Here is a 25064-nt window from a genome sequence, read left to right on the forward strand (position 1 = left end):
CAGCTCCTGCAGAAAGCAAGAGGACCCAAAGATAACATGTGACAAACTGAAGTGTCTTTCTGTGCCTCTGAGAGGTATCTTTTATCTTACACAAAATACTGTTTATTTCCCAGTGTTATAAGCTCGCACATATACATAGAGTGAATATTATACACAAACATAAAACTGGTAGAACCCAGTCCTTTAAGAATTTTCCCAGCAATACTAAATTCTGCCTAAAGAGTTCATTCCTATCCCTTAGACAGGAAAAGAATTTTGAGCAGTTTTTTGTCCAGCCACCTCTGAATTCCCAATCTGTTTGAAATGATCATTAATATTTGAAAATCAAGTCTTCTTTTTCTACATCATCCTGACATCCTCAGCTGCAGTAAAGACCACAAAGAAGTGGAAAGTAAGAGGATAACCAGAAGCAGCTAAAATAAGTGAAATTCAGATGTCTGGCACTTCTGTCTTGAATTAAATACAATGTTTGACATTCAAAATGAGGGTCAGCTTGCAGGTATAGCAAATCTGCACCAGTTTGGAGCTAGTAGAAATTGTCAAAACTTCTTTATATCCCTGTCTATCTTTCTTGTTAATATGAAAACAAAGAGGTTTAGATTACACAAATCATTGAAGAAACTGAAGCTTTGTAATCTCCTCAGTGAAGTAGCATAAAGGGGGATGCAGTACTTCTACAGCAATTTTACTGCAGTCTTTTTCCTCTGCAAAGAGCAGAATGGTATGCAGCACTTGATGTTTTATTTCATCTTAAACAATGTGCTTCTTTGGTACAGCAGCAATTTCTACCTGTCCTAATTGATCACAGACAATAAAAGTCTGTTCTTCTGGTCAGCACTTCGATAAAAAAGGCTTCTGAGCAAAGCACTGAGTTGCTGCAGCACAGTGTAGTCAAAACATTTTAATAGATGTTTTGCTTGCTACCTCTCATAGTATTTTAAGTTACAAGGTTTTATGTATAAAATTTCTGAAGTAGATTCAACCACATAGATGCAAAGACATTTTGTATGCAAGCAAAATATCTGTCCTGAACATTTTGTAATTTTATTATATTTTATTTTATTATATATCAGATATTTATCAGTGGTTCTATAAATTACCTGGAATTGTTTGCGTCATTTTTTTTCTCATCACAGTGAATATTTGTATCCTGCCTTTATTCATGAAAGGGAATTTAAACCAACATGCAAAAACCCTCAACATTTCTTGGATACATTAATATTGCAATAAACAAATGTGTTGATTTTCAGTGGTCTGACATAATTTATCTGTAAAACTAAGTCATAACTTGGATAAGAAACAATTTTTTAATTTAAAATGTTAAAGATTGAAGAAAAAATCTGTATAAAATGTTATCTATGTAGAAAATATTTTGCTGTTTCAAGCTTCTTTTTTTTTCTTTTCTAAATACAGAACAAACCACATGGCCATCAGAGTCAAAATACTAAAAAATAGTTCAGAATTTTTTAAAATGTGAGATTTATTGATAGTGCTGTTATCCGTGTGAAAATATTACTCTGTATAAGTCTTATCATACCACTCTTTGTCTGAACTGTAATAGCTGCTAAAGAATGTTCCACAAAAACAAATGGAATCTTCCCATAAAACAAATGCCTTATTGAATAAAATCAATAAATATATGTGAAAAAGTGGAAAAGGCTGCAGGTCAAATGGATTCCCAGTGGGATATGTCTAAACCTCAACCAAGTGATGCTTTCTATCTCTGTACAGTTCTGGAGTGACTGAAGAAAAGTGGCATCAAAATCAGTTGCCTTGTTTGTTTCTGAAGTTGACCACTGTCTAATAGGTTGGACAGGAACATGTTTCCTTGAGTTCCATCTTGGATTCAGTAGCAGCTCATCCTTCAAATCTCTTAATCACTGTATGTGCTTGTTTTCCTTGTAGGCAAATATTTTCTCACTTTTTCACTAGGGCTCAAGAGAATTAATGTGAAATCATATAAAAGTGAACATGAAATCCCAGAAAGTAGGAGTCGAAGTGGAAGAAACCTTAACTAATCATTTAGTCTTGAAGGCAGCCTCAGCTGCATTTCCATGATGAGGAATATATGTTTTTCTAAGAGGCTTTTAAAAACACCTAATAATGGCTGTTCTGCAATCTCCCTTGGCAACCTGATCAGCAACTGGCTCAGGAACAATTTGTGCAGAGCTTTGGTTAGGAAAAGCGATGAAGTCTTTTAGAGGCAATAGAGCTTCTTCTGAGCAGATATATGAAAAATTCTCACTCCCATTTAAGCCCCTCTACTGAGGCTGGCAGAGTGTAAAGGATGATGATACATTTCATTTGGAAATCTCAGTTTAACCTCATACCAGCATGTGAAACTCAGGATGCCTGTGGATCAGACTTTTATTCTTCTGACAGCTTTCTGTCCCATGAAGTCACTTTCAGCAGCAGGGCAGGACAGCAACATTAAAAGCCAGGAAGGATGACCCTTCTAATTGCAACTTTTGACAAACATCCAGTCTGATTCTTTAAGCTTGCATTTTTTTTCCTTTTTTAATTACCTATACACCTTTCTATCTATCTATGTACAAATGCAAATTTATGCATAGTGACTTTTCTGCAGTTTCTGGTTTTGAATATTCCAATAATCCAAATAATCCACTCACAAAAAAGAAAAAGCAGCCCTCCTTGCTCAAAATTCACCGTGGGGATTATGCCCATAGTCATGTCTTTCATTTGAAGATCAGTAGGGAGTCCTTTGCAGTAAAAGAATCATTATAAGAGTTCAGCCCAAGTAGTAGTCTATTAAAATATGTTTGCATAACAAGATCCTCTTGGATTTAAGAAAAGATCAAATATCATGATGAATGCATATATGCAAACATGTACAAAAATATCATATAAGGTAATTTTTTATTAAAAGAAGTTTTTAAGGAAAAGAAATTGTGAACAGCAAGTTAAAACAACAGTGCTTTGAGGAACGAGTCATGCCTTGTGGTATGAAACACACATAAATATTTGTGGTGTAAAAGAGTGAAAGAGAAACGAGAGAGAGAAAAAGAGAATGAGAAAGAAGAAAAAAGTAGAAGTGGTTCAGGGCTTTAACATCCTGAAAGAAAAATTAGTCAAATTGTCCAGAAGACTTATGGCTTTCTATCAGAAAATTTGACATTTTAACTGTCATTAAAAATAAATCATTATATGAGGTGCTTGAATGCAATTAATACAGCACAAATGAAATTTATATGGTGAAAATCTCTCACAGAACTAAATTCAGCTTTGAGTTAGGCTTTGGAAATGATCTAGTTCCTAGTATTTCTTCAAATATTCTCCAAAAACTACATATTCAAGAGTCGTTGTTAAATTTTCATTCCTCTTCACCTAGCAGATAACTGGGGATTTTGGTATTTTCAACTCCATATTTTCTATTCTAGTTTGATACTTGTGAAATGGAAAAAATATCAACATATGAAATGTGATAAAAAGACCAATTAATTGTTTCTTAATCCACAAAAGCAGTAACACAGATAAGGATTGGGAAGAAGAAGCCCAAAAATATCCCCTCTTCCTAAACAAAAAAATAACTCAAACCCAAACTCAAAAGGCACCAGGACTAAGAGTTAAATCTGGAATAAAATATGAAAGCATCATTATTCACAACAGCTCTAAAATCCTCATTCAGTTCTAAACCAAAATGATTTCCAGTTAGACTCATATTAGATTTCAGCACAGCATTAGGTTTGGCATGCAGTGACCAAACTAAGCCTCTAAGATTTTATGCTGTACTTTATTTAGATATGATCAAGAAAAGTCATTGGAAATACAAATTCTCTCACATTTTATAAAGATATGTGTTGATACAGTATTTAAAGGGTAAACTTGTTTGCTTCTTACTTCACACTCTAAATTCTTTCCCATTGTAAGTACTCATTTGCTGGAAAATTCTTTTCCAGAATTTTTCTATTAATAGATGTTTTAATACTGACTTAAAGGTGCATACCATGCTCGTGATCAAAGACCATTGTTCAGGATGAAACCAAAGATTTTTTGCCTGCTTATCTTCTCTTTCCTACTCCGTCCTACCACAAGCAAGAAGGTATTTGTTCTAGTTATGTGGGGTGTTCTAATACTTCAAATAACCCTAAATGTAAGCGTGGATGAGCTACTAAAATTTGCATTTTTTATAACCTTTTATATTGTGTTATGTATAATGTCATTTTTTATTTACCTGCATTCCATTTTGAACACAGCTATAAAATGGGGTTCTTAAATGTCAGTAATAACTCATACCACAAAGAATATGAAATGAAGGGCAAAGCTTACGCAAAAGTAAATTAACTGAATTCAAATTTTATCAGGGGTATGTAGAGAAAATGTTCTGTTGTGGATATGATACTGAGTTATCTGCCTTTTGCATTTACCCTTATACTGCAGACTCACATGGGATAAACTCCATGCCACAATATACTATCAGGTAAAAAGAGACATTCTTCAATCACGTTTGACTATATTCACAGGAAAGGCAAATGCTTCAATATCATTGTCTGCAAGTCAGTGAGATTGTCTACTGCAGCTACACAGAGGCTTTCAACTCTGTGGCATAATTAAAGTGCAGCAGCAGGCTGCACATGTCTCTACACAAATTAATCTGGCATTCAGCAGTACCTGGAGAGCATGAGCACCAGGAGTTTGTTCAAAGGTTGCCTTCGGAGGTCAGGCAGAAATCCATGCCTCTGCCTGCTGTGCCACTGTTTGCAGCTACCAGTTTTGGGCATGACTGGCTGTAGGAGGCCAGAAGATGAAGCTAATAGCTATGTCTCAAACAGCAATTGCTGGATAGCCCTGGAGCCAGCCAAGGACTGGAGGTAAGGATGCAGTGAAAACTGGCAAGAAAAAACAGGATGTGCCTGGTTTATATTTTAGTCAAAAATATGGCAAAACAGTTATAAACTGAAAGGTAGTTTTAATGCCTCCAATTTTATGGTAGAGTTATTTGCTATGTATTGATGCTTTTTCCCAAGTCTATTTTATAGCTCATGCTGAGCTTCAGTCTCTTACATGTTTACTGTTATTATCTTCATTCTGATAGTTTAAAGCTAGCTCAGGCATTTCTACGCAGGTTTCAGTCATCTATTTTTTACTTCAGTCAACATATTTTAGAGGCCTAACATAAAATTTCAGCCTTAGGCACCACGGTTTTATTCTGTCAGTTAATCTTTACAAAATTAATTAAAATATGCATGTAGTTTGAACATCAAAGCACAGTAAAACATTTGGTGACAGAATTCCTAAAATATAAATTACTACTACATCATGTGCTTTCCTTCCAGGGTCAAAGCACTGTTGTGCTATATTGTGGTATATAAATAAAATTATTATCAGTTGCTGAAAATTTCCATTTATAATTTCAACTAGGGAGAAAGTAAGATTTAAATTCCATTTTGTTTTTCACAGCTGAGCTAGGAGGCTTCCAGTTTGCCTCCATATTGGTAGTCTGAAAAGAAACAAGTCAACTTGGTACAGCTAAAATTAATGTTTTTTCAACAGAAAAATCCCAGGCCTCTGCATATGAACCCACAATGGAGAAATAGATTAATACTTTCATGAATCATGCCTACTTTAAGGTAATCTGAAACCAATCTACACTCAGAAGTTTTCTGATCTACTTCCTATCCTGACTGATTTTCTGGACTTAGCTAGCTTCAGGCCATCTACTAAAAGACATGCTTTTGGCACAGAATATCTATTATGTTTCTGTTACCCTTTTCTTCGACCAATAATTCTGAAGTATGATCAATAAGCTGCATTCCAAACTGTCCAGAAATACATTGCTTGAAGAAATTAGGAACAGCTTCAACAGCTATTTTTTTTATTTCTCTCAGAAAATTCTATTATGCTGCAGCAACTAATTACTTGGGATATTTTCTCCAAATACAAATGTTCTGCTTGCTATCACGTCCTATTACCATGAAACAGAATTTACAGATGGTTTTTATTGTATGGGATCCATTTTTGATACAAAAAAAAATATGGAAAAGACTGTTATCCTTCTTTTCTGTTATATAGGAGTCTGTAAATTGGCTTTCCCTTCTATGCTTTCAAGTTCTTTAGAGACCATAGGGAGAGCTAACAATTACAACAGCTGCATGGTTGACACCACAAAATCAATAGATCAATAGTCATTAGTATGAATTTGCATGTTGGCCCTAAGTTTAAATACACAAATCTTTAATGCTAAAAGGTACATTTATTCTACCTTAGTAAATTTATAATGGAAAAGTTTGTTATGTGTACAATTCTAAAGCAAATTAATTTTCTTTAGTTTTTCTCCACTAAATCACTAATCATGTAACTAGTTTATTTGATTAAAATTTCCCAAGCTAACCTCTGCAGTTCTTGGATTAATGCTTTAATACAGAAACTTGGAAAACCTCATCAGCTTTTTCTAGACTGTTCAATGGCTTTCCAATTTGTTGATCATCTTTAAATGAGGAAGTATTTCTGACAGACTGTGAGTCTTTAGCTGAACAACTACTTAGAGAAATCGGCTTCTTAGCTGCTGTGAAAAATACTTATTCAAATCAGAAATACTCAGTGAGAGAAAGAAAAATAGAAATACAATATTATTCTCCCCTGGTATAATCACAATGAATTACATCATCTTTAAAACGGATTTATTTTATGGTTTTTTTTTGGTTTTTTTCAAAGGTAATATGTCTCATAAATAAAATACTTTTCTTTCTTACAGAAGCTGCTAAAATTACAGCAATAATTACAAATATGGTCCTGGTTAGAAAATTATTCTTTAGAAGAGAATGTTTACAAGAATCATTTGAACTGTAGCTCCCATGAGGTAAAACAATTTGGACATAGATGAATATGGACTTAAAATTTAAAATAACTTGACTTTCTTTTAAAATAATTATCACATGAATTCTTGATGAAGAAAGATTTTTATGCTGTTTTCTTCTATCAGTGATTATAGAATTGTTGCCTCTACGTGGATCCTAAACATTTAATGAAATAGATTTAAAACAAACACATGCAGTTTTGAAATCAATACAACAGCTGTTATATGCATACATAATGTTTTCCCAGTGAGTCTAAAAAAAGTAAAAATTTTGCACTCTATGTGTTCTTTTCTCCACTAATAAATTAATATTAAATAGGACAGACTAAATTTAGAGCTGGATTAATATTTCTTGACTTTCATCTCCACAGCTTTAACAGTTTTCAACTCAACTGCAAATGTTTTCATATGATAAAACTTGACATAAATTATTAGACTGGCCTTTTTTTCTGGAAGAGAATAAGAGATTGAAAAATTTTGGAGTGATTATATATAATTTTGGAATAATATACATAAAAGTATTGGTAGAGTATTATTTTGTTAACTACCATTAGTAAAATTAAATATTTTAATTTACTCTGCTTTAGTTACAGCAATGATCCGTCCTGACATGAATTGCACATGGTCTGGGAGGTGGAGAAATCTATTCTATGTAAGAATTGAAGTCATATTTCCTGTCTGATTCAGATCTCAAATATGTAGCCAATAATAATTTTGGGGTTAGCTAACACTGCTTAGAAGCACGGGATCAATTTTCATTAGCCTATTCCACCAACAGGTCTCTCTTGACTCCTTTCCTGGGACCAGCATGAGATCCTCTGGACCTTTCCACACCACATCAGAGCCGCCTTCTGTGTGCTCTGCATCAGCAGGTTGCTCCTACCTCGGATTTCATAGCCACCTTTCACACCTTAAATTGGTATTCTAAAACAGCTAAAAAGGGATCAGTATCTAGAGAGTGTAATGAAAGTATTTTTCTCTCTCTCTCTCTCCTCTGTATTTTAAACTATTCCATACATCTCAATGTGAATGCTAACCGTGAGGAGTGGTATTTACTCAGGAAATGAAGATACCATCCTAAATAGGAAATAAGCATATTTTTTAGATATAAAAAACTTCATTGTGCTATAAAAATTTCAGGATAGATGCTAAAGTGACATTAATAACTCCAGGCATTAAAATATTAATAAGCCTCACAGAATACATTCTATTTTTTTTTAATGTTTGAGATTATAATAGATATTCCTGGGCCTTTGATTTCTCTTGTGGACCATATTTTTTAGCTTGAAATTTTAGATATATCTTAGAAATTTTCATGTTACTTTGATGGATAGAATAATTTCCATGATATTGTCTTGAAAAATGGCAAAATAAGAAGAAGAAAGATTCTTACCTTATTGCATGGTTGTAGAGGCAAGAGCTTGAAGGAAAAGGAAATAAAATTCAGTACAATCCATAAGAGCAGAAGGAAAAAATGAAAAGGCAGAGAAGTCAAGGTATCAAAAGAAGCAAAGAATTTGTGAATAAGCTGGATAAAGTTTAATGTGTGCAAAGGAAAAATGTTCTTTATTGGTTTCGTAGTATAAATATTGAAAAGTCAGGTCCAGATAAGTGAGCACTATGAGTGAAAACTTAAGCCCCAAATCTCCTACTATTATTGAAGTTAAATACCTGCACTAGATTAAAAACTAATTGAAATAAAATTAAAATTTCTCTTTTTATTTGGCAACCAACTCATTCCATATGTGAGAAATCAAAGTTTTATCTGATCTATGTGAAAGCTGGATTAATATTCTGATGATAACTTCCAGGCAATTACAGGAACTTACAGGAAGTTGAGTGGGGGACCCCAGAGCTAGCTTTATATCAACATTGGCAGGTGTAAAACTGAAATATTTTAATACATTTGGAAAAAAAAAAACAAATAAACACAAGGATAGATAGATAGATAGATAGATAGATAGATAGATAGATAGATAGATAGATAGATAGATAGATATAGGTGCATGTGTAACATATTTTAAAGGCCCTCCTGAGAGAACATGATTCGTAGTTCATGTAAAATCAGCGGCACGGGGAACTGTATTTAAATAAAAAAATTGAAAACTTCTTTCACTAGCAACACTAAATGAAAAAGATATAATATATTTAAGAGAAAATATCTCAATAATTTTGTTTTTATGCAACAATTGTTTCTTTTCTTTTTGCGTACTTAAATTGTTTCTCTGATTCAACATAAGTGACTGCTGGATGGTAACCTAAATGGAACAAATAAACAGACCAAACATTGCTTCTTCCCTGTGGTCTTTATGTGTGCACTGGTTTCCATAGGTGTTGGGGTTTTTTTGATAGATTTATCAATAATGGTACTAAAGAAGCTTTTATTCTCTTTTAGTTAATTTAAACAGTTTATGGGATTTCATACAATATGTTATATAGGAGAGTTTGTTTAACTTCTAAATACAAAAGAGCTTGGATTTTTTTCATCAAATCTGTTTTTAAATTCATGTCTTTTTTTTAATATGACAGTTACTCAGCCAGCTGTGTCAGGATCAAATGCATTCTTACTGTAAGATCTTAACATAATATGTAGGAAAAATGAGCACTAAGTACTGCTACAAACAATGTGTCAAAAACTTTTGTCAGGTGATTTATAAGTCATTACTTTGCCTATTTCTTTTCTGGGCTTCTAACAAATGAGATACTGTGATACTCATAAAAACTGACACCAGAATTAACAGAAAACTTGAACTGGTATAGTAAGATTGCTTGATGAATTTGCAAAATGCATAAGTGGAGATCCAATGGCCAAATACCTCTTCAAAGACTGAAGATTAATTAGGAGGCAATAGCAAATAGATAATCCAGCAAATGGAGAATCCAGTAACATATTCTTTCAGCAGCATGTTTTATTTTTAATTTGAACTTTTGTGACTTCAAATTCCAGTTTATTTAGATGGGTTTTGTAAGCAATCGCAACCTGATTTTAGTCAGTTTTCACTGGTGACGAGGCCTAAACAGACTGGAAACTTCATAGCAAGAAATTTTGCAAGTATCAAATAGTAATGTCCAACCCATTAACTACATGAACCCCAGGTTTATGAACATTAATCATAATATTCAGCATAATTTTAATCTAACATAATTAGGTCAGTAAAACCAATAATCAATTTGGAGATGCATGACTACATGTCCCCTTTCTTACAATGAGAGAATCTAGGAGTGATGAAGCCTTTTGAAATTCTGTCCCCTTGTTATATGGTTGAAGGACCTTAATATATTTGTAACAACACATGTCCAAGTTTCCCTAGCTATACAGAATGATGGAAGGACTGACAAAGGACTCGCCAATAAACAATGGATTATAAGTAGCAATTTTCTATGTTAAATGGAGAGGTTTATGGCAGAAGCCGAAGCTGAATTGGGAAGATAGCAATTGACTGATTAGACTGAAATCACACTTTTAGAGCTTTGGTAGGAATATCATCCATGTCCATTTAAAGACAGATTTATATCAAAATGATAGATTTTTGTATTAATTTGTGTGTTTTCAGACTTTATATTGTTGTTCATTACCATTTCTTTCAGCTTAGATGTATTTTGTGTAGGTCTTTTGCAGACCTTTCAATGTCAATGCTGTGATATTTAAGATCCCACATTAACCTGAAAGAATTTAAAAGCTGATGATGAAAATAGTTACTGCTTCTGGATTTTATTCACGGATGTTTTTCTACACTGGCACACAGGGAATGCTTTTTTCTTTGTTGTTGCCATGAAGACTGAAACCGTATCTTTTATTCAGTAAAATCTTAGACCTTTTGTTCAATAACAGTTAAGTATTGCAAGCTCACAATAACACCTAGCAGTTTGCAAAGATATATTCTACATACATTTTTACATACATCATTTAAAAAGAGACATTATTGTTTCAAGATCAACAGTATTTTAGGCTTGGTTCTTATCTTTGTTATATTAATGTAAACTTATGGATGAGATCAAAGTCAATATACTACTTATTTCATCCAGTGCCTTGGTAGTCATTGCCTTGTTTTACTCCCTGTGTTCATACTCATTTACAAAAATCAGGACACAAAAAAAAAAAAATCCTTCTGCAAAAGTGAACTTGTTCTGTGTATTTAAACAAACATATTTATGTTACTGCAGTTGTATTAAAGCTGTTTGGAGCAGTGCTCGGTAGCCGTCAGCTGTATTCAGTTTTCAGTAGATTGATATGATAATGTTACTTACTCAAATTAGTGCTCCTGCTGAAAAATAGCTGATAGCTGAAAACGAAGAAAAATGTATCAAGAAAGAGCAAAGTAAGAGGATCAGAGGAACAAGAGGCTGTGACAACCTGCTGGAGTTGATATAGTCACAATGGTTAAGTATATTTGAGACTTTATAGGAACACAACTACTGTTCTGAACAAAACATAAAAATAATAGGAAATAGACATTGCCTCCCATTTATTGTTTAATTTTCAACATATCATGACACATGGGTGATTTTTCAGTTGTATTAAAAATTCCTCTGGACTTTTAGGTCAATGTTATGATTTCATAGTATTAGAGTTATGATTTTTAATCTATGTGTGTTAACAAGACTACAAAATCTTCTTTTGCAACTTTTACAAAGTTAGATGACTCAAGAAAGATTTCAGGAATCAAATCTGTGAATAGATCATTATTTTTCCTTGTTTTTGGCAGCTGGTTCAAGGAAGGAACATTAAATATTATTACAATACTAAAAGAGGGAATATGACGTTCAGAATTACACTGCAATATCTTCTGTGATGCGGGGAGGCTGAATTATGTCTAAGTGGAAAAAAATGCTGAGGGGAGGCTAAAGTTTAAAATTAATATTTTCCCTTCTAATTTTGTTATATTTCCACCCAGGTTATCACTGGGTTGGACTGCTGCTTACAAATCTTCTAGAAGCACCTACAATGCCCCTAATATCCTGTTAATTTTAGTGGATATAAGTATACCTGACTTAGATGGCTAGCAAAGTTAAAGGCAAGTGGCTTGAGGACTTGCTCTAAGTTGTCTTTGTGGTCCAAGAAAGACTCCTATGGCCTAGGTCAGAACTCAGAAGATCATACAAAAGGCTAGAAGGAGATAGTCTCATCTTGTGCTTTTGAACTCAGTTTTCTGAGTTACAGGTCTTTCAATGAGAAGAGGCTATATGATTCTAGGAAACATTAATGGAGACACACATTTTAAAGCTTCTCCCACTTGTTCTTTTTTCAATGTTTCTTGTAATGCATTCTGAGCAAAATAATGCATTTTCAGCTCTAAGCTGAACCATTTTCACGGGCCTGTTACACCACGACCCTTGAAAGATTCACAGTGCTAGAGAAGATGCTTCCAATCTATTGACATTTAATCAGTCACTATTTGGAAGAGAAAAAAATCATTCAATTGTTAGAAACTGGGCAATAACACAGATAAGCTTTAGGCAATATGTGATTACGGCTGCTTCTAAGATGTGTTAAAACACAGGTTAACATGTGAGAGAGCCCTGTATCTGTAATCTGAGAAATCAAAACTTTACTTTTTTGGAAGAAAAATTGAGTAGATTTCTGTATCTGTGCCATGTTTGCACAAAAGGAGACTGCAATGTGCTGCTGTCCACACTAGGTTCCAAAAGGTTGAAATTTGTGATATGTATGTCATCTTTTTATTCTCAATGATATTGTTTCTCCATTGCTAAAGAATTCAATCTGGATATATGCAGAAACACAACGATCTTTTTATCATACATTCATCCTTGACCTAGCTCAGGTTAAAAGCAAACACTGTTTTCAGTACAAGAAACAAGGTTTTCATCAGGAATTATTTAAATGAGTACTTACATATTTTCTGTAAGCATATACTCTTACAGCATGTGGTAACAGCAAGAGGACAGCACAGTGCTCTCGTTACACACTGATCAATTTGCACCGGGAATTGGTAAAGTTTCAGCACTTCAGCCTGATCAGTATGGCTTAAGTGCTGAAGGTGAAAAGCAAAGGTTAGCCCATCCACTCCTACAAACTTGCTCATGGTACTGATTCTAGAACTGGGAATGGAAAATCTTTTCAAATGGCTTCCACTGGGCTTAACATCGGCCCAGCCGGACACAGTTTGCAACATTTTTACAATTGTGTAGTGGGATCTTACAATTATGCTCTCCACATTTCGTCAAAATACTGTTTTATTAAACACTTTTCTGAAAATCAAAATCTTTAATGAATCATGCAATCATTGTCACTAAAATCTGGCTATTTTCCTGCTAATATGTGAGGCAGTAAAATCTGACTAATATTCCCTTAGTTTTTACTACTAACAGTAAAAACATGTTTAGAGAGTGAAGTAGACAAATATGACAGCCAGGGAGAAATGCTACAAGCATATATAGCAAACAAGAGTGGCATTTTACATGTTTTTTACATAAAACCTTTATTGAACGTAGTGGCCAGACAAAGTATAAGAACTGTAAGGGGCCAGCTCATCTGATATAAATCAACATCACAAGTCAAAGCTCAAATGAGGGCATTGCAAGTTCGTTTGGAAGATCACTGATATTTATCAAGTCAGTTTAGTTATTCTGGAACACCAGGGTAAAATAAAGGAAGTCAGGGACATTGGTCTGAAACCATTTTAAATGATTGGAAATATTTCAATTTTTATCTTTAGAGGTAAAAAAATTATACCTTGGAGATAATCGGTTTTCACTGTGCTTCAGATATCAGTGAAGAGATTGCCATTTCTTTATTTCATGAAATAAGGTTAAAACAATTTGTCTTTTAGAGGGTGAGTGGTTTGCCAGACTGTGTGCTAGAAAATCCTTAAGTAAATAAAACCCTAAAGTAAATAAAATCCTAAATCTTTTTTACTCAGTCCTCTATTTTTAGGCATTTGTAAGCCCTGAATGGAAGCGTGCTCTGATGATAAAAACAGTAAAACACAAAGTGCTGTATGAAAACAAAGAAAAACATCTGTATATTTTAATTAAACCCTATCATCCCATACATAATATTTTGCATACTTATTTATTTTATTAATTTCACTTTTCTTCCAGGTTTTCTAATTCTTTAATTATAAATAATAGGGAAGGTGATTTGCCTTTTTAGCACTCAAATATTAAATTTAAGGAGATTAATAGAACTGGTTTCTGTTAATCACTGTTAAACTGGTGTCTATCTATCATCTATCTATTTATCTATCTATCTATCTATCTATCTATCTATCTATCTATCTATCTATCTGAGTGGATTTAACAATTTCAGAAAAAGTACCATGTTATAAAAGACTGTGAAGTAAATTGTGAAGGTTTGTGTAACAGAACCAATTTATATGATCTGAAAATGAAATTAATATAGGAATTCATACACAGCAAGTCAAACCCACTGAATTTAAAAACATTTGTTTCAACTATGATGACTAATTATTTACATGGAAGAACAGGTATATTCTGCATACTGAAGATGTATTTTTGTGAAAAAAATAAATCAGGGAATATAAAAAACCTCTTTGACACCAGAAAAACTCAAAAAATTATATTATTTTCTTAATGAGGCATTTTTTAAGCCAGAGCAAGTAGAAAAGTAATAGAGATTAGTCATCCTTATATAGGAGATTTAAAATATTCTGATAAATGTTATTTTCTAAGCTCAAATTTGGCACTGACATTTTTGGAAAAAAAAAAAAAAAAAAGAAGAAACCGACACCCAAACCCCAAACCCAGTAACAAAACCACCACACTTATCTAATCAATTGTTCTGACATTTTTGTACTAAATTCTCTTTGTAAGACTTTCCAGAAATCAATGCTTTGCCTCTACCTATGTATTTGTTAAGCCATAAAAATATTCCAATGTAATGTATTTTCACCTCTGTAATTACTGTTTTCTTTACTAAAAGGTATAAGTTATGCTAAGCAATCCACCAGCAAGAAATATGAAAACACTTAATGTTACTTGTCACGGGTAGCTTTATTACAGTTAATAAGTTGCATAATATTGAAAATCCAAAAATTTTATTAACACATTACCTTTCTTAGCACTTGCATGCTCAATAAGATCATTTATAAGTTATCACCCCCTGAAATTACTTACTGTATTCCTCAATTTCATTAAGAGGAATTATAGCTCTAACAGAACGAAAAAGGAAAGATAGGAGTGCAGCAGCAAGAGAAAAACACTGCAAATAACTGCTGTAAGAATAAATGATGCTATGTTTATATCCTCATGGTGAATAGAAAGGTGAAGAATTAAAAGTATTTGGTACTTTTATTTCTCAGTGGAAGACAGAAAACTATAATGATGTGTGAAGAATGCTGTTTCAGGAAAGAATTAGTCATACAAACATTCTTCCTCTGCTTTCTGGTTTGTTTTTTTTTTTTTTCTTTTACATTTGTATTTCATTATTGTGAATATTCATTGAATGAAACACACTAGCAGTTTACAATCTTCCTGATGCCTGATACAGAGGAAAGTTTGGTTTTTTTTTTAATAAAGCAAAATTCAAAGAAGCTTTCATGATTACTTATCAAGGTTTTTACATTGGTCTGAATTTTGCTCTCAAAGGTTTGTGAAAGTTTTATGAAATTCAGCGGGAAAATCAGCTAAGTTAGTGGCAGGTTTCTGTGATGATCAATACTGATTTAACAACAGTTTTTCAAGGATTGCAGGGAGCTGGGCAAGGGACATCCTGAATAAAGTGACTCATAGCAGAAAGAAATTTCTAATTCTTTTATAGTAATTAAACAAAAAGGCATTCTGGGAGAGAATATGCCCACCAGCTACTGGTAGAAACAATATGTTAGACAGGACTCTGTATAAATTTCAAGCATTATTGGAGACACAAACGCTATATGTCTTGCCTGAAATTAGTTTCTGAAAAATAAAACATGCTATTCAAATATATTAATCAGCTGTGAAGTAATATATTTAAGATGTTTTAGATAAACTTCAAGAACTGTAAAAATAATTGCAAGCAACATTACTTTCAGAGTATAACTCCCTATGTTCTGGTCACTGCAATCCTGTCCTGGCTCTTCTAGTTGCAGAGAAAAGAAAGAATGAGAACTCTGAAATACACCAATTCTCTTTGCTACTGAACTCTTGTTATTCAGCTTATCCTCACTGTGCCCTCTCCATTCCAAAATTCTTGGTATGCCACCATTTTTAATATGTTCTGACATTATTTAGGATAATAAAACTTCTAGGAAGAGACCAGGAATAGATTGTTACATATTTTATAAATTAAAAAAAAATCTTTTTCAAAGTAAAATAATACTAACAATGCAATAATAGAAAAAATAGAATTTAGAAGTCTGTTACTTGTTGACAGCTGACATTCTAAAATTTGGTGCAAAGAAATGTAAGACTGTGGTGTCATGGTTTAAGCTGAGCTGAAAACTAAGAGCCAGGCAGCCACTCACTCATTCCCTCCCCTGAGCAGAGTGGGGAGAGAATTGGAACAGCAAAAGTGAAAGTGGGTTGAGATGAAGACAGTTTAGTAGGTAAAGCCACACATGCAAGCCAAACAAAACAATTCATTCACCACTGCCTGTGGGCAGGCAGGTGTTCAGCTGTCCCCAGGAAAGCAGGGTTCTGGCACATGTGATGGTTACTGGAGGAGACAAATGCCGTCACTCCAAACGTCCTGTCCCTGTCCCTGTCCCTGTCCCTGTCCCTGTCCCTGTCCCTGTCCCCACTTCCTCCCTCTTCCCCCAGCTTTATTTGCTGACTGTGACAAGATATGGTTTGGGCTATCCCTGTGATAGCTGTGCTGTCCTTGCCCAGCTGCTTGTGCACCCCTGGCCTCTGTGCTGGTGGGGTGGTCCAAAGAGCAGAACATTGAAAGTTCCCATCTAGAAGGACTGATTTGGCATGTTCTGTAAAGGGAGTACTTCCTTGTGTTTGAGGACAACTGTAATCAACCATCTAAAGAGAAGAAAAAGGAAATAAAAATAGGTATTAGGTCTGTCAAATGTGTCTCAGTGTGGAATCACTGGAAAAGAATGAAATAAAGAATATTTCCTAGTACAGTATAAGCTGCTCCCCTCCTCTCCTTTCTGTCTTTCTCTTTTTATATTATTCACCCTCTCTCTGGTCATCTCTTATTGAAATAATATTTTCATTCATGAATAGTCACTATGCACAACTTAGAATACAGAAAGAAATATTATTATACAGTGATTTGATTAGAAAATAATTCCATTTATCAAGCTGTATTAGAAGTTTTGATTATTCTGAATGAAATTCACAGAAGGATCCGAGGAAATACAAATATCAAAAGGAGAAAATTATTAAGAGAATCTGAGAATAAAGAGTAATTTGAAGGAAGTTTATCAAAGTAATATAGTCTAGAAATCTATTAAACCTTAATGTGTTAGCAAAAATACATCAAGTAGACTTGTTAAATTATGCTTTAATAAACCTCAGCAAAAGGAAAAACAGAATTAGGACCATATTTTTATTTTTCTGTGCTGTCTTTCTTCTTTCCAGTTCTCTGGGACTCATCTGTGATGTTGGCCTGTGTCATTTGCTCCCAAGAAACTGTAAAATCTTTTGCCAGAAAATAGTATCATAACCTGCATAATGAGTAGTCTTTCTAACCCTTTGGTTTAAGAAGTATATTACATCTTACAGAAACCTGAGCAACAAAACCCATTTCATTTTAGCAGAAATCTTGATATTCTTTGAGAACACATGAATAGAAGCATGGTTTTCTGTGCCTTTGTCACAGTGCCTTCTACTCATATTTTCAATGCACTTTCTATGGACCCTCTTTGTGTTTATCCTTTATGTCATTTTTCTCTGAATATTTCAGTTTTTATATCATTTATGAGCAAGATGACCAGAAATCACTGTCATTCAAGGTGAAGCTTATTATGTTGGCTTACATAATATCTCTATGACATCTCTAGTATTATTTTCAACTAAGGCTTTTATATATATGCAAACAATTTTATTCTTGGTTCATCTCTGATGTCATGAAGCTTTCTTTTTTCATCTTTTCCTCCTGAGTCCTACAGCTAAACTGGAGTTTGTAGTTCAGTAAACTCCTTATCTGCTATACTAGGTTTACTTGAAATCATCACAGTCAGAGTGGCACAAGCTAAAAATTAATTTGAATCATCTTCAGACTTTCTGCCCCTCTGCTCTGCTGAGACCCCACCTGCAGTGCTGCACCAGCTCTGAGGTGCCAGCACAGCAAGGACATGGACCTGCTGGACAGAGTGCAGAGGAGGGCCTTGAAGAATAAAGGAATGGAGCACCTCTCCTACAAGGAGAGGTGGAGAGAGCTGGGACTGTTCAGCATGGAGAGGAGAAGGATTCAGGGTGACCTAATTGCAACCTTCCAGTACCTGAAGGAAGTCCACAGGAAAGGTGGAGAGGGATTTTTGACAAGGGCATGTAGTGACAGGACAAGGGGGAATGGCTTCAAACTGAACTAGATAATCTTTGAGGTCCTTTCAAACACAAGCCAGTCTCTGATTTTATGCTCCAACAGGTGGCATTCCTGTCCATGGCAGACATGTGGCAACTAGATGATTTTCAAGGTCCTTGCCAACAAAAACTTTTTTTTATCTTCACCTTTCATTTCCACCACTGACCACCAATATCTGCATTTTCACTGAAAGTGGGCATGCTTTCAACTTAATTTTGTTTCACCTCTCTGTTTCAAAGGTAATACTAATTCATTAAAGCTGCCTACCTTAACCTTTGTGACATTCCCAGTATTTACTGTTTTCACTGAAAGAAGTTCTACTTATAGCAGGCTATGTGTTTCTATTATTGATGTTGTTTAGCAACAAAAAATTCATGTTTCTTGGGTATCATGACCTGTCTGGTTATTTTGCATCCAGAAGCCCAAATTCATGTTTTGAAAGTCTCCTAGAACTACACTGTCAAAAGTCTGCTAAAATAAATATACCTCTTGGATAGTCCTAAATTCTGTTTTGGTATCAAGGACTTATAGAGCTAACCAACAGTAATTGTACCTCTTGGTGACAAAGGAAACAACAGTCATAAGATCAAATTTGAGGGAAGACAAAAAAAATATTTATCCTCGTGTTAAACTGACCTTTGTTTCTTATTAATTTTTAGTCTATTTAATTTTCAAAATGAAAATTAAATAGACTATATTCTATAGACTTACCTATATTCTAGTTACAGTTTTCATGGGTTTTTTTACATCTTCTGTCATCACAGCATGAACCATTTCTATGCTCTTAGTAACCTGACTTTTCCTCTTATATTATGCAACTTGAGCACTGGCTGTGCAGCTTGGGTGTTGTGAAGTGCAGAGCTGCAGATATCCAAATGTCCCAAGGCACAGTGTGTAAGGAAGGTGCTCTTTCAGCTTTTTGACTTTCTCTGCATTGCAAGTGTGTGGCAGTGAGAAGTAACTCTGTGTTTTCTCAGGAAAAAAAAAAAAATTAAAAAAGGGGGGGAAAAAAGTGTGGGTTTTCACTCTGTGTGTGAAAGAAGAAAAGGCAGGAATCATCTATCCTGATTTAAAACAGCACGAGATGGAGCAAAAACTACCACAGGATCTCCATGTATTTTTTACTAGAGGACTTAAAATATACTGTGTAAGCCTGCTCTAGATTACCCTGCTTCAGCAGGGGCTTTGGATTAGATGGTCTCAAGAAGTCTCTTCTGTCATAAATGATAGTGTGATTCAGTTACTTGTTTTTTAGAATCGTTTTTCAAAAGTCTCTTCCAGTTAATTCCTATTTTTCCTAGCCACTGAATTTTTTCAACCCTTTTACTTTATTGAGAAATTAATATAATATATTAATTTAGAACCTAATGACAAAAATAAAAATCACTCTACATTATTGAGAATATTATATTAATACATTTTCAGTAATATTAATAATATTTATTAATATTGTATTAATAAATTCACTGTAGCTGATTCCATGTTTTCTTTTCCTTACTCTTAAATCTCCATAACAATCTATAAATATTATTTTTTTTGTTCAGTTTAGGTTTTTTCCTAATTTAGAATAGGGAGCTACTTTTCCTTTTTTGTGAAAGTGCCATGAGTACTTGTAGCTCTGAAGAAATAATACAATGCTACCTGTGAAAAAGTCACTTCCTTACTGTAGAGTGCCAGAATCATTTCTATTTGACTTAACAAGGCTTTTGTATCAAATGAACAATGCTGGCTGATGCCCAAATACTAATCAGAGACATGTACATTAATTGCAGGCTAAGGTCATGATTTGAAGTCTGGTTCTTCGTGGTGATGCCACAGGATATAGCCCAGAATGTTCAGCTTTGTAAAGTAAGTTTACTCTTTCAAAATCCTAGACTTCTTTGAAAGTCTGAATGATATTTTATTAAAGCTGTTCCTGACCATTAAAATGCAGAATATGCCATTTTCAGCTCTCTGCAGACTTCCAAAAAGACCTCCTGTAAAGCTGTGAATCATAGGCAGTGATTCCAGCTTTTTCATAGAAAAGTCTCAATAAGAAACTGTCAGTGCTGGGTCTGCTGCTGTTCAGCTTCCCCACCCCTTCTTGGGGACTGCTGCTGCTGCCTGCCCACCACTGCACATAGCACAAGTGTGGCTTCAGAAGGGTTTCTTACTCCACATCATGTGATTTTCTTGTACTCAGCTTGTGAAACCAAGCTCAAGTGGGAAGCAGTATTATAAATCAATCCCCAAAAATCTCGTTCAGAGCCTTAGTTAAGGATCTTGGGTTTAACAAGAGAATGCACATTATATTAACTATTCCATAGCAGTGCACTGATGAGTAAAACCAGAGTAATGATTTTTCATTTGTTTTCATATAAGGCAAGGACCTTGAGTACAGCATGTTAGATTTTATTTTTCTTTTTAATCAAATTTTAAGCAGTTGTACCTAGGAAGATTGTTGTTGGGGACCTCTAGCTGCAAAATACACTTGTAAATGACCAAAGTTGTACATTTTCTTCATCTTCATATACATCAAGGCAAATTTAGTTTCAAGGGGCACAAGACAGAGCTGACTTTTAAAAAGATAATCTAGAGTTATTTGATGCTGATTCAGATTTAGACAATACCATGTTTTTCTGCTTGGTCCAGGTTCTCATAGAGATTAAAACTCATGGCAAATTTTCAGAATTTTATGCTTCAGCTGCCAGTGGCACTTTTCTAATTTTATGTCCTGTCATGTAAGTAACTTTCCGCTTAAATTACAAACAGAGCTGGAACACAATTATAAATACAGTTCTTTCCTCCATTGTGGAAATCGGGACTCCACTGAAGATAGATCATATAGCACAGTGATGAGTTATTTCTAAGAAACCACTTAGCAGAGCAAAGTGGAAAAGTTTGTACCCCAAAATGATATTGGAAAAAATATTCCTGTATTCCTGGGATGTTCTGGAATACGGTACATATAACACTAATGCAGCATCCCAAGGAACTGTGCTTGAGGCAGCAGCTTTGCCAGCTATCTTTTATCTCTGTCCATGAGACAAGTGTAGGACAGGAGAAATGCAGCTCATGTTCTGACTCAAAATAAACACAGGTCATCATTTTCCCACTTGTCCTATTGCTTGACACGACTGAGAAGAGCCTGGCTACATCTTCTTGACATCTTTCCTTCCTGTATTTATAGACATGCATGAGGTTTCTTTCAATCATCTTTTCTGAGGTCTTATTCTTAATGTCATATACAGAGGCTGAATTCAGGTTTGCTAGATGGAAGAAGCTTATCAAGCAAGTGGATGTAAACCTAACAGGGTTGTTTGCGTTAACTAGCTGGTGGAATTAACAGTGTGCTGTTTTTCATGGGAAAAACTAATTATAGTGTAGTTATATTAAAACTAAAAGAATTTCTGCTATAAAATGCTTACATGTATTTACTATATGGAGAATGAAACAGGAGGTTATGTTGAAAGACTTGTTTCAGCTGATGCAGTAGTGAAGATTGTATCAGTCATCTGAAGCAGAAAAAGTGCCTGTGACATAGGAACAGTAGGGTTTTGTTCAGATGTGTTTTTCTTTGCAGTACATCAAATGATTGTGATGACACAGACCACCATTAACCAAGAATGTCTGTGTACTGTACCCTTCTGCTGTAGAGTTTTGAATCACCTGCAAATTGATGCATCACTTTCATTTAAAGATGTAACAGAAGACATAGCCTGAAGTCATGAACACACTGCAGAAGAGTTCTCAGAAGCACTCTAATGCAATAAATACAATGCTGATGTCCTCTGTTAAAAAAAAAAAAAAATCATTATGCAACCCACAGAGTTTGTGAAAGTATTTAGAAAGGCACTGGATGAAAAAATATATATATGGCATTCACTATAAATATCTTTACAACATAAAATTGATTTAGATGCAGTGGACTTTCTCTTACTCTCAACAAGCAGTATTTTATTTTATAATTTTATTGTGAAAAACCCTTATTTATTTCCCTGAACTAAAATTGTATTCAACTGCCAATTTTGAAAGTGAGGTTGGCTTACAAGAGATTATGTTGAACAAAACCCCAGAACAACTCACCACTGAGGAGTTTTTGCTAATTTCTTTGACTCTGTTAACTTCTAAATTGATAAAGTAATTGAATCATAGACTCATAGAATGGTCTGATGTGGAAAGGACCTTTCAAGATCATCTTGTCATGGACAGGGATATATCTCAGTGTTTAAAAGATATTCATACAGCACCCTCAATAACATGATTTCATTTTTTGTCAGCCCTGAAGTAGTCAGGATCCTAACATGGATTTAATAATTTCTCATGGAATTGTACATTGTCTGTGGAGGTCTCAAGTCTGATCTTCTCCTGAGATGGGTTGGATTTCACTTCCCAGGACCCTGCCTTGAGACTCAGGGACTTAAAGTTGTGCGAAGAGAAATTGCCTTTAAAAACTGAAACAAAAATATTGAGTTTATCAGGCTTCTTAATGTCAATTTTCACTAGATCCCCCATATAATTTATTATCATTCTACTAAACATGAGACAGGAACATGAGAGAAGAGATTTCTCTCATCACTTATCCTAGAAAGGACCATTTACATGAAAACCCCCACAACTTTTGTTTCTTTTCTTTCATGCAAAATATTTTCTGGATTGTAATGGTAATGCTACAGAGAATGTAATTTATTTCAACACATAAAAAATAAAAGTACAGGTAGGAAAATGTGAGCTGCTCTTGATCTTGTTCTCATCACAGACTATTTCCTTGTGGACATTTTATCCCCTTTGCAAAAAAGCCATATAATTTACCACAATTGAAAGGCTTTTACTGAGACAGGGACACAACTGAAATAGCTGGTATATTGCAGGTTTGAGGTGTGCTACCCTGGCTGAAGTTACATCACATGCTAATCCTCTACAAGGACTAAATACTGTCCTTGAACGTGTATGATAAAAAGTCCTTTTAAGTTCTGTGGGAACTGGTTATGCAGTTTTAGGAGCACAGTTTTCCTCATGCTTTTATGGACTTGGCAAAAATAATTTGCTTTTATGACCACTACTAATAATTTAGAAATGAAGAAAAATTTTCATAAGGACAACTTTTCCATCTAGCAAATCTTAAATGAATGGAATTTAATCCTAAAGGTACGATAGCACTGGGTTTGATGACAATTATTTAACGTATCTTTAATGCAATTCTTTATATAGTGCCTGGTATTAGAACTTACATATGCAAAATTATTTATAAAATCAAAGTGATGCAAAAGAAAGAGATGGAGGTACATAAAATTATTAATTTTATTAATGAATTCCAATAAATGAGGCTTGAGGGCAGGTATAAATACACATAAAATATGTCTGTGTGCTGATAATCAATGACATTTTAAATGTCTATTCATTTCTAGAATAAAGTTTTTTAAATTTTTTTTGTTGGAAAATAATGGAACAGTAACATTTGAAGTAACAATGAAGGAACTGGGAAATTAACTAGTATTTATTTAATGGTGGCAGATGCTAGTGGCAAAAACTTGTACCTAGAGCTGAGAACTATACAGTCTGAATTTCATCCCAGACAGAGAATCAATACACCATATTAAAGACTGTTCCAAGACTTTTCATAGCATCTCAGAAGTACATTGATATTTTTTTGGTCTTCCAAATAAAATAAAACAGAGACCATCAATGCACACATTTCATTTTGGACTTAAATTTATGCATGAGAATTGTCGTGGTGAAATTCATGTTCATAATTATATCCTCTAGCCATGACTGACTTATGTTCAGCATCTTGGAAGTGGCATTCCATGAGACAAAGAGAATCACCCTACAACCAGATATCACTGTGGATCAATGTAGGGGAACTCAGAAATACAAGAAGCAGTGAATTTTCAGGTTAAGCTGACAAAGACAATGGCCAATTTGCATGGTTTGGTCCTTACATCTGCAAATAAATAAAGAGTTATTCAGGTCCTTTGAGATCTGTGGACAGAAAAGTAAGATAGATCAGCTGATTATGCCATTAATATAATATCCAGGCCAAAATGCTATTTGTTAGAAATTATGCCTTTTTACACATTAATACCTAACACAGGTTTTCAGATATTTTGATCACCCTTAATTTGGAATACATTTTGTCTCCATTTGACACAATACAGCATGGAAATTACATGTACCTTGATTAACTAATTGGGAAGAAAACATTGCACGTATTATTAAAGGGGTCTCATCGTGGAAAACATACATTCCCAGAGATACTTTTCCTGATTTTTTTTTCTTTTTTTTTTCAAAGACTCCACAATTAAAAGTACTTGTGAGTGTTTTTTAATTGCAAAGAGAGCCTCAGAAGAGTGCTCTGGATAATATTACACATGATGGTGCCAGTTGCCTGGAAGTTAGCAAATGTGACTCTTACCTACAAGAACATCTGGAAGGAGAATCAAGGAAACTTGCCAGAAAGGGTCATATAGAAGATTATTTTGAGTGCCATCATGTGGCATGTGTAGAATTACAGAATAATTTATGTTGGAGGATACATTTAAGATCGCTAGGTCCAACTGTAGACTTAGCACCACCATGTTCACCATATTAGCTAATCTCCAGTCAACTGGGATATCCCTGGTTGGCCAGGGCTGCTGGTAGATGATTGAAAGTGCCTCGGTGAGCTCCTTCAGGACCCTTGAGTAAATCTTATCTACCCCCAAACACTTGTGGGTGTCCAAGTGGCAGAGCGGGTCAGTGAGCATTTCCTCCTGGATTACGGGGGCTTCATTCTGCTTCCCGTCCCTGTCTTCTCGGCCCAAGGACAACTGATGTTGCTATTAGAGGCTG

The sequence above is a fragment of the Poecile atricapillus genome, chromosome 1, assembly GCF_030490865.1.
Source record: "Poecile atricapillus isolate bPoeAtr1 chromosome 1, bPoeAtr1.hap1, whole genome shotgun sequence".
Classification (NCBI taxonomy): Eukaryota; Metazoa; Chordata; class Aves; order Passeriformes; family Paridae; genus Poecile; species Poecile atricapillus.